Source organism: Pinus tabuliformis, chromosome 5_2 (assembly GCF_031772625.1).
Source record: "Pinus tabuliformis cultivar Carrire ecotype Pingquan chromosome 5_2, CPIR1, whole genome shotgun sequence".
Classification (NCBI taxonomy): Eukaryota; Viridiplantae; Streptophyta; class Pinopsida; order Pinales; family Pinaceae; genus Pinus; species Pinus tabuliformis.
The window spans coordinates 820368949-820379252 of NC_142306.1; positions in this window are offsets into that span (position 1 = coordinate 820368949).

A 10304-nucleotide genomic window follows, 5' to 3' on the forward strand; every position below is an offset into this window, starting at 1 on the left:
TATCATAGACAATATAGGACCAGATATATATTGACCACACAAATGCATATATCATCAATCATACAAGAATGTGGAGGAAAACTTGAATAGATTTATTAATATCAAGAATAGCAAAGAGGATTACAACCAATTTTTCTAACCCAGCGTCATACTCTTAGCAAGAAAGCCCTTCTTCACCTCATGAAAAGCTTAGATCACCCAACACTATGATGTTACACCAAGAAACCAGCAGCACTTCCTTACAAGATACAAGATTCTAGCCTCTGGATCTCTGGGATGAGGGATCCATATATAGATGATTGTAGGGAGGTGAGTCAGCTTCTGCGATTTGATTAGTGTCCTCTCTCTGATAGTTCTTGATTCCACTTGGAGATTGATGATCTCTTACTCATCCCTGGGCAAATGCAGAGAGGCAAGTGTCACAAGAGAAGTTTCTAGAAGATTCCATGATCCTCCACCTCGCAAATTGACTCTGCCATTTGTCCACTCTCGCCCGTCGCACCCAATAGAAGGGCTTTTCAGTATGCATCACACCTCCCGTGTGCATTTAGGTGGGATGCAACACACTTTGATCATGGAGCAGGTGAGATGGTCTAGTTTTGACCAGTTCTGAGTAGTTTTTCATGGAGAACTTCTGGGAGATGATGTAATCAGCTGACCTTGTTCTTTTAGGGGATGGAACAACACTTTTAGGGACTTAGGATCCCTTTTTTTATGGACATGTTTGATTTGGATTGCAGTGCCCAAAAATGTCTATAACACAAACCCCCTAACGCTATATCAAATGCTGAATCAGAAGAAGAAGAAGAGGAAAACGCTACCGAAGAACATACCGATGAAGAAGAAGTTGTAGAGTTACAAGGTATGTTGGATTTCATCCACCCAAATGAAGAAGATCAAGAGGTATTCCGGGTTAGCACTCGTAGCAGAAATCAGCTTGATCCTCCTCAGCCTACACCTAAGCCAAAGAGCGCAAGCTCAATGACTAAGGATAATGTCGCAGCCAAGAAAACATCACCTAAAGCGACTCAAACCAGCCTAGTCCAAACAGACACATCTACTCCATCTAAAATGCTAATCGTTTCGAATGAAATGGAGTATAACATTGTAGAAGACATGAAAAAGACTAGGGCCAATATTACTCTTTTTGAATTGAGCAATTTAAAACACTAGCAGAAAGTACTTTTGAAAGAATTACATGCTGTGCCAGTTGCACCTTTACCAGCTGCTGTAATCTCTCAAGCTTCCCATGATATGGGAAGACCTCCAACTAATACGATGAATAAAGTTGATCCAAATGATATCGCATTAATTGGAGGAAGATCGAGATTGCATACTCCCCCATTTCTCCTTATGAAATTTTCAATAAAAATGTGCATAATTGCTTCGTTGATTCTAGAGCTTCATCCAATATTTTACCAAGATCAATTTGTGCAAAATTGAATGTTCAACCACAAAAATCTGCTATACACATAGTCCAATTAGATCGATCTCATGTTGAAGTGATTGGCGAGTTAAATCAGGTTACCATAAGGCTGTCATCCAACCCAAAGGTATGTCAAGTTATCGACATTTTAGTTGCTGATATTCCTGAATTTTATGGCATGATTCTTAGTAGAGACTGGTCAGAAAAACTTCATGGATACTTTGCAACTGATTGGTCACATATGTGGCTGCCTTATAATGGTAAACCAAACCAAATAAAAGTTGAATGCGAGCGACATCAAAAATACATAGTAACGGAACTTGAGGGAGAAAATGAAGCAGTAGCATACAATTCTAACATCATAGGCGACTATTCAGTAGATTCTTTCTTAAGAAATTTTAATGCTCATACTTCACCTTACTTAGAACATTCTATTTTATCTCAAGTAGAAAATTTTTCTCAAACAGATAGTTCTAAATGCATTAATTTTATAGATAGTCCTATAAATAAATCTTTGTTTTGGAAATTATTTTTTGATGGTTCTAAGTCTAACGAAGGAGCAGGAGAAGGATGTGTGTTAGTAAGCCCAGAGGGAGATAAAATCATGCTAACTTGAAGACTGAAATTTGAATGTACCAATAATACCGCAGAGGACGAAGCTCTAGTCCAAGGCTTGTACAAGGCAATCAGATTAGACGTCAAATACCTGCAAGTTTTCGGAGATTCTAAAGTTGTAATTAGATAGGTACGTAATACTATACACTGTTGATCAGGTCATTTAAAGCATTATCAATCTTTAGTTCAAGATCTGACTGAACATTTTATAGCATTTAATATTTCCTCAATACCCAGACTCCAGAATGCTAGCGCAGACCTCTTAGCAAACGTAGCTTCCAAGCTCATTCCTTCAGAAGATTTTAGCCCTAACCGATTTTCAATTGAGTTAATTTTTAGACCATATATTCCTGACAACATCACCAATTGGAGGATTTTAAATGACGATCCTGATATCGTAAGTTTTCTCACATCTGAAGGATCCTTCACCAATCAAATAATTGACGAAGACCAGCATGACCAACAATTGCAACAGGATAGTATTAACATGCTATACCTAAATCAGTAGTAAAATTAGAAGACCTTTATGATTTGAAAGATCGATTCAAAAGATCTACCAATTCAAAACTCCAAAGTTCAACTTTGAATTATGAATTAGTAAATCTAGGAACTGATGCCAAACCACAAAATGTCAACCTAGGCCTTGGCCTAGCCCCCAAGGAGAAATTAGCATATATTCGTCTCTTGAAACAATATAAAAGTGTCTTTGCTTGGAATTACGATGAACTCAAAACATATGACACTTCCATCATCCAGCATACCATCCCAATGATCGATAATGAAAAACCTGTCCAACAAAAATTGAGAAATATCCATCCCAATTTAGAAAATCAGATCAAAACTGAACTCAACAAGCTATTGAAAGACAAAATAATCTTTCCCGTTAGAAATTCTAAATGGGTTTCCAATATGGGACCTGTTAGAAAGAAAAACAGAGATATTAGAATCTGCATTGACTTTCGAAACCTTAACAAGGCCTGCCAAAAGCATAATTTTCCTTTACCTCCTATGGAACAAATACTGCAGGCAGTTGCAGGCTCAGAATTAATGTCATTCTTGGATGGATTCTCAGGATACAACCAAGTGCTGGTACATCCTGACGATCAATTAAAAACAACATTCAAAACTAAGTAGGGCACATACGCATATCAAAAGATGCCATTTGGTTTGATTAACGCGGGTGCCAATTTTCAAAGAGCCATGGACATCGCATTCAAAGGGTTAGTTAATAAGTTAGTGGTAATCTATTTGGATGATATTAATGTTTATTCCAAGAAACGAAACAACCATCTCAGGGATTTAAAACAAATTTTCCAATGTTGTTTAAGGTATGGGATTTCTCTTAACCCGAAAAATCTTTTTTCGCATTAAGTGAAGGAAAGCTTCTAGGATTCATTGTGTCAAAATCTGGAATTCATATCGATCCTAACAGAATCAAGGAAATTTCTGAAATTCCCCTACCTCACAATAAAAAAGCCATGCAATCTTTCCTTGGCCAGATCAACTTTGTAAAGAGATTCATCCCAGATTTTTCAAGAATCATATCCCCTTTACAAGCCATGATTAAAAAAAGGGCAAACTTTAAATGGGACCAAGATGAACATGAGGCATCCAATCTGATCAAACAAGCAATTATCAATGCTCCATCTTTAGCAACTCCAATTTTTTTTTATCCTTTTATTTTGTACACATTTGCCTTGGATAAATCATATGCTGCGATACTCACTCAAGCAAATCAAGAGAAGGCGGAAGCCCCAATTGCTTTTTTCGGTTCCAATTTACAAGGTGTTGAATTGAACTATTTAGATGTGGAGAAGAAAGCTTATGATGTTTTCAAAGCAATTAAATATTTTAGACCTTTCTTACTCAAGACACATACCAAGATCATAGTACCATTTCCAGCGTTAAGAAATCTTCTAGTACAGAAGGATGTGGGTGAGAAAAGGGCAAATTGGGTTACTGCCTTACAAGAATATGACGTAGAAATCAAACCAGCAAATATTGTAAAAGGTCAAGGCTTTTGCAAAATGCTGCCAGGAGCATCACTAATGCCTAAAAATCCATCTGAAGAGGTACAAGTGTACGAGGTAAGCCTAAACGATGCTGAGTCATTATATGCTGATATTATTTATTATTTAAAGAATGAATATGCTCGTCCAAACCTCGATCATACCAAGAAAAGAGATCTAAGGTTAAAATCCAAACAATATCAACTTGTGAATGACATTCTTTTTAGAATAAATTATGATTCTATTCTTCTTAGATGTCTTGAGAAATCTGAAGCTGAAAAAGTCTTGCAGGAACTCCACGATGGGCCAGTAGGTGGACACTACGCTGGAGACACCACTGCTCATAAGATCTTACGCGCAGGTTATTACTGGCCCACATTATTCAAAGATGCACACAGCTACGTAAGAAAATGCCAAATCTGTCAAACCGTTGTTGGGAGACAAAAGAAACCATCCTTGACACTACAACCAGTTACCATCGAATAGCCTTTCGATCAGTGGGGATTAGACATAATAGGTGAGATCGTTCCTCACTCTTCTAAACAGCATAGATACATCCTCACAACGACAGATTACTTTACAAAATGGGTAGATTCAGTTCCACTCAAGACGGCTAATGCTGAAAATATCATTGAATTCATAGATCAGTTCATAATCACCAGGTTTGGATTGCCTTCCGCTTTAATGTTTGATAATGCATCATACTTTTTTGGAAATGCAATAACTGAATTCGCACTCAAAAGAGGTTTCAAACTTAAATACTCGATCAATTATTATCCACAAGGGAATGGGTTAGCTGAATCTACAAATAAGAACTTAATTAGAATCATTAAGCAAACCATTGACCAAAATCATAAAAATTAGCATAAGTCTTTAATATATGCTTTATGGGCAGATCGAATAACGTAGAAAGCCTCTATCGGCACTTCTCCCTTTAATTTAGTTTATGGGAAATAAGTTGTTCTTCCGACACATTTGGCAATTCCCTCTTTAGCCTTGGTCCAATATATTGATGAAGTACCAACTTCCTCTTTACAACTTAGGCAGCTGGAATTAATTAAATTAGAAGAACAACGAGAACGGGCTAAGATTACTCACGCTCGTCATCAAGCATTAGAAATCCTCTTTTGATTCCAATATGATATCCAGAAAAGATTTTCAAATGGGAGATCTACTTTTAAAATGGGACAGGGCTCATGAGGAAAAGGGAAAACATACAAAATTTCAAAGGATGTGGTTTGGTCCTTTTCAGATCATAGAAATCATAGGTCTGTCTACCTTCATGTTACATGATTTAACAGGAAAAAGAGATTCTCTACCTGTTAATGGTCAGATTCTTAAGAAATATTTTCCACAGAAGAACATTCTTCTATTTTTGTAAAGTAGTTGTTTTTCTTTTCATAATAAAACTAGTTGTAAATGGTTACAATAGGCATTTACGAAAAAAACACCAATTCTCTTTCAAATTTTGATCTTTCGCTTGTATAAATAACAAATCTTTTGGAAAATTGATCTTTATTATTGAAAGATACAGTTAAAAAAAACTCTAGCCTAGATATGATACTAGTTTCAACTTCATAAAATTTGATGAAAACAACCTTTAGTGAGAAATTGTTTTATATCAGTGTAATGAAAGGTATCAATAACAAAATAAAGATTCTCTGTAGAACAGCTATTTCAAAAAAACTCTATTATTGTCATCTAGAGCTATCTTAAGGAAACAATGACTTCCTTCCTACTAAGGAAATCACAACTTTCAGAGGAACAATCCAAGGATACACTTTATCTTAAAGAGTGAGAGGTCTCATCAAGAGCCAGCTTATCATAATCATAAATATTATAACTTGCTGACTTTGCCAACACTGCATACCACAACAGGGCAATGACTCGAGATTGTTGCAATCAAAAGACAAGGGGTCTCATCACGAGCCAGCTTGTTCAACAATGTTATAAATCAGTGAATGACTGTGTCATAAATTGGCTACCAAACCAAGACATTGCTCTTTAAGAATAAAGAGAAAATCAAAGCAATAAGTGTGGATGTGGATTCTTCTTTGGGAATTGTAGGTTCCTTTAAGTAGGATACAGGATCATTGCTGGGTAACTGGTAACCCTGTCGAGGCTATAAATGCCTGCTAGCAGCAGAGGCTCTACCTACGAAAAATGAGGATATTTAGAACTGGTTTACAAAGAAGACTTTGTTTTTATCTTTACAAGCCAAGTAATGACTTATGTAAATACAAGGACTAGCTTGAGGCAACAAATAATCAAAGTTTAAAAGAGTTGAAACAAAATGTCATTGATAGGTTAAAGCATAATGTACTTTATCTTTCTATAATAAAGTTTAACTTTCTAAAAGATTTTCTGTTTTGGAAGTTTTGAAAATTCAAAAAGTAGCAGAGATAACTATTTCTTCCAAGTGAATCGCCAATTGTTGTGGGCAGCAACAACCCCCCCTTTTTATTTAGTGTTATTCCTAATACTAAATAAGTGGGGACCCTTAGTTAAAAAATCTAAAAAATTAAAGTAATGTTTAAATTTCCTTTTTCTAATAAACTTACCATCATAAGCTTAGGAAGCCCCCCTTAAAAAATCCAAAAAATCTAAGTTTTATGATAAGCTAAGACACAAATCTTTCCTTAGGAATATCGCATCGCAAGCAGATAACGGGATACACCTTACAATCCGAACTCCAATATTTGCGAGATCACGATACACGATAATATCGCATCGCATATAGCATAATTTACAATGAAACATGTTAATTTGCCGATATGCGATGGCGTTGTTCGCAAGATCGCAATTCGCAGAAAATGAGTTAACAAAGATTGTCATATGTAACGTTTCTGCGATTTGCGATATTGCGATATTGCAATATTGCGATACAACGATATTGTGATACAGCGACAAAGCGATAATGCGATGTCACGAGTGATCAATTTTGCGATGTTATGATTTTACGATTCTGCGATGTTGCGATCTGCAATATTGCGAAGAAAATCGCAAAAACACTTCATCACAGATCTTTCGGGCATGTTATTCAAGAAAAGTATTTTCCTTAAGCTGACACCTGGTTATGTGCTTTAATGCTAATAAATGAATTAGTTGTCAGTTATTAATGGAATATGGGTGTGTTCTTATCGAAAGAATCATTTCACGTAAGGTGGTATACTTGGTATGTCTGCGGCATTTAAAACTTTCCCATCACCCTTCCTTGTCATTCATTTTCAATTCACTTGTGAATTGCAGGAACGGAGAACAGAAGCCAATACAAAGCAATACACAGGTTAAAATGGGAAAGAAAGCAAAGCCCCGAGCTCAGAAGAAAAGGAAATGGTGCCCTTGTATACAAACACAGTCTGTAACAGAGATGCGGGAATAGCTACGTGGGAAGGCATGTATAATTTTCTTGAAGAGGAGAATCCAAGAGTAATGGAAGTTGTTGCTACCGCAGGCTCAAATGGTTCTTCTGAAGCATCCCTTACAGAGCTAGTCTACTCATTCTTGCACCGGATAGCAGCAAGGCCCAAAATTCTCCCATACACGGACATGGTGAAGTGGATACTGGACAACGCAAAAATCAGAAACAGACAGTTTAAAACTCAAGGTCAAGAGCTTACAGAAATATTATTTTCACAAATAATGAACTTTATATCCATAGAAAGAAAAAGTGCAAAAGGCGAAAAATGCATAAAGGAAACCCGGATCAAGAAACGGAGGCAGTTTCCGATGCGCAATTAGCACATCACTAAGAAAAAAATTTCAAAAGGGAAAGATGCTAAGTGCCCAGTCACCTGCAAGCCCTAAAAATTGAAAAAGAAATGATTCAGACAAATTGGAGATAGAAAGCTCAAGAAAAGGCACAAGCAATCCAAGGGTTAACCAGGTTAAACTGGGATTATTACTGGGCTTACTTAGTAAAGCCACATAGCCAATGGATGACTATGAAGTGTATCATCAAAGTGGCTGAAAAGATGGCGCTAGCTCTTGTTGATTCTATTTTCTCAGCTCAACTAAAAGCGGAAGTCGGCCAGCCGACTCTTCTCAAACAGATGCTGCATGCGTGCGATTTCAAGGACCAAATACAGAAGTAGTTTAATTTTAGATACAATTTTAGTTTTAATTTTGTTTATTTCCCTGAAAAGAGGACGGTCATTTAAACCGCATCCTATATTTTTGTAATAATTTATTTTTATATTTAGTTAGTAGTATTTAAACCCTTCTCATGCATTTAGAGAAGGGTCATGAAATTTATCAAAAACTTATCCCCAGAACATGCACTTCTATACCCTCTGAGGAGGTTTTGATGAATGAATGGAATAAGATTTATTGATGTTTGCATTTGATATCTACTACTGATGTTGCAGTTTTGTACTCTTAGTGGATATTTGATCAAGAAGAAATAAATCGTTATCACTTGAAGCTCATGAGTAGGACTAGTTATAAATGGTACTTCTATCTCTTAACTATTTTTGCCTTGTGTTAGAGTGATTTTCAGTTCAGTTATTTATATATTGATGTATGAATGCCTGAGTTATCATTTGGCACTTTCGTACGATGATAGCTATTTATTTATGCTTAGTGTATGAATAGCTTATTATGCGATATGTTTTTCACAACTATTTCGTCTAACTTTTTATACGAAGTGGTTCATCTTTATTGAATTATTTTCTCATAAGAGCTGAATGATCTTTATTACCAGTTGTTGTTTGAAATCATTTTATATTGCGTAAAGGAAAAATTACACCCCGGTTAGTGTAGATTTATATATTTATGTTTATTAGAATATAAATTCCTTATTATTAGATTAGAATTAGAGTAGAAGTATTCCATTTAGAAATTGTTAGAAACAGAAATATCCATCTTTCACACACACACACACACAAATTTGGAAACTAGTCCCATATCCCTAGTCGGACCCGCTATACCAAACGGAAAAGGAGCTGCCAACCAAGGTCTGGACCGGGCAGGTATCCCCATTGTTGTAGACCCGATTTTCGGGGCTTCAACAGGAAGTTAAGAGGAATCAGTTCAGAAATGATAAAGTTATGACAACTCACATTGTAACAGGTCTATTCAGAGGTAACGGAGTAATGGCATAGCAGAACATGATGATGGGACAAAGGATTTCAGATCAGAATCAAGAAATTGAAGAAAAATAATGGTTTTGACCGAAGGTATTGAAAAAAGGCTAAAACTATATAAGGAGGTGAAGATCAAAGTCTGAGTGGGTGCAAGTGATCAAAATCTTTTGAAGACTTAGATCAAAAGCAAATATGCATGTTATGGGCTTTTTATTCTTTGCTTGATCTAAACTAAGTATGCACCTAAGTGGTTGATGATGGATGAAATCTAATAGATCTGAAATAATTATGCACTAATGAAGGATCAAGATCATGAGACCTGAAATGACTTACCATTGTATGATATGATAATTGATAGGCTAGATCTGAGTAATGATGCACGCTTTATCCTTTGAGTGTTATGATATGGGTATATCTAAAGCCTTGAAAAATTGTGAAGTTATAAGTCATTATTTGCAAATATATATGCTGGTTATCCTTGGTGAAGGCGCGTATACATGCAGATTCGACACTTTCAAGTAGCGTATGCATAATAAAGGTTTGTTGTTCAGAAATGACTGATCTATTTGATCAGTGCTGCTATTTTACTATTGTTTGTCAAATATTTCTTCATTAGCTCTGAAGTAAAACTGATTGTATAAGGAGATTGAGTCTGGTTGATTGATTGATTGAGTAAGAAGGGTGATCTTTGCTATTGTTTGTTTAGAACTTTGTAACATGGCAGTAGATCTTCATAATTCCTTTGGGTAGTACAGAAAGTGGCGTATACACGTAGGTTGGCTTCATTGAAGTAGTGTATACATTCTGACATATGATGTTTGAGGTTGCAATTGGTTCTGGTTGTTGATGTAGTTTTCTGGGTTTAGCTGTGTGTTCTGGTGACAGTGATCTAACTGTTCAAAGTTGATGGGTTTCATTTATTGATAGATATAGTTATATTACAGTGGTGATTGGTTTTGAGCTTTAATGTTACTGATGGGTCTAGTATGAAAATTTGATGAAAAGTGGCCTACATATTGTTTTGATGTGTACCAGGACTATCCAATTTGAAAATTTATGAAACATGGTCCCTGGAGAAAGAGTGAAGGTGGTAGCCTTCTGTAGGCCAACGCCTACATACTAGTAAACATATCTTCCAATACAAGAGCTAGGGGGTTGTAGCTCCCTTCC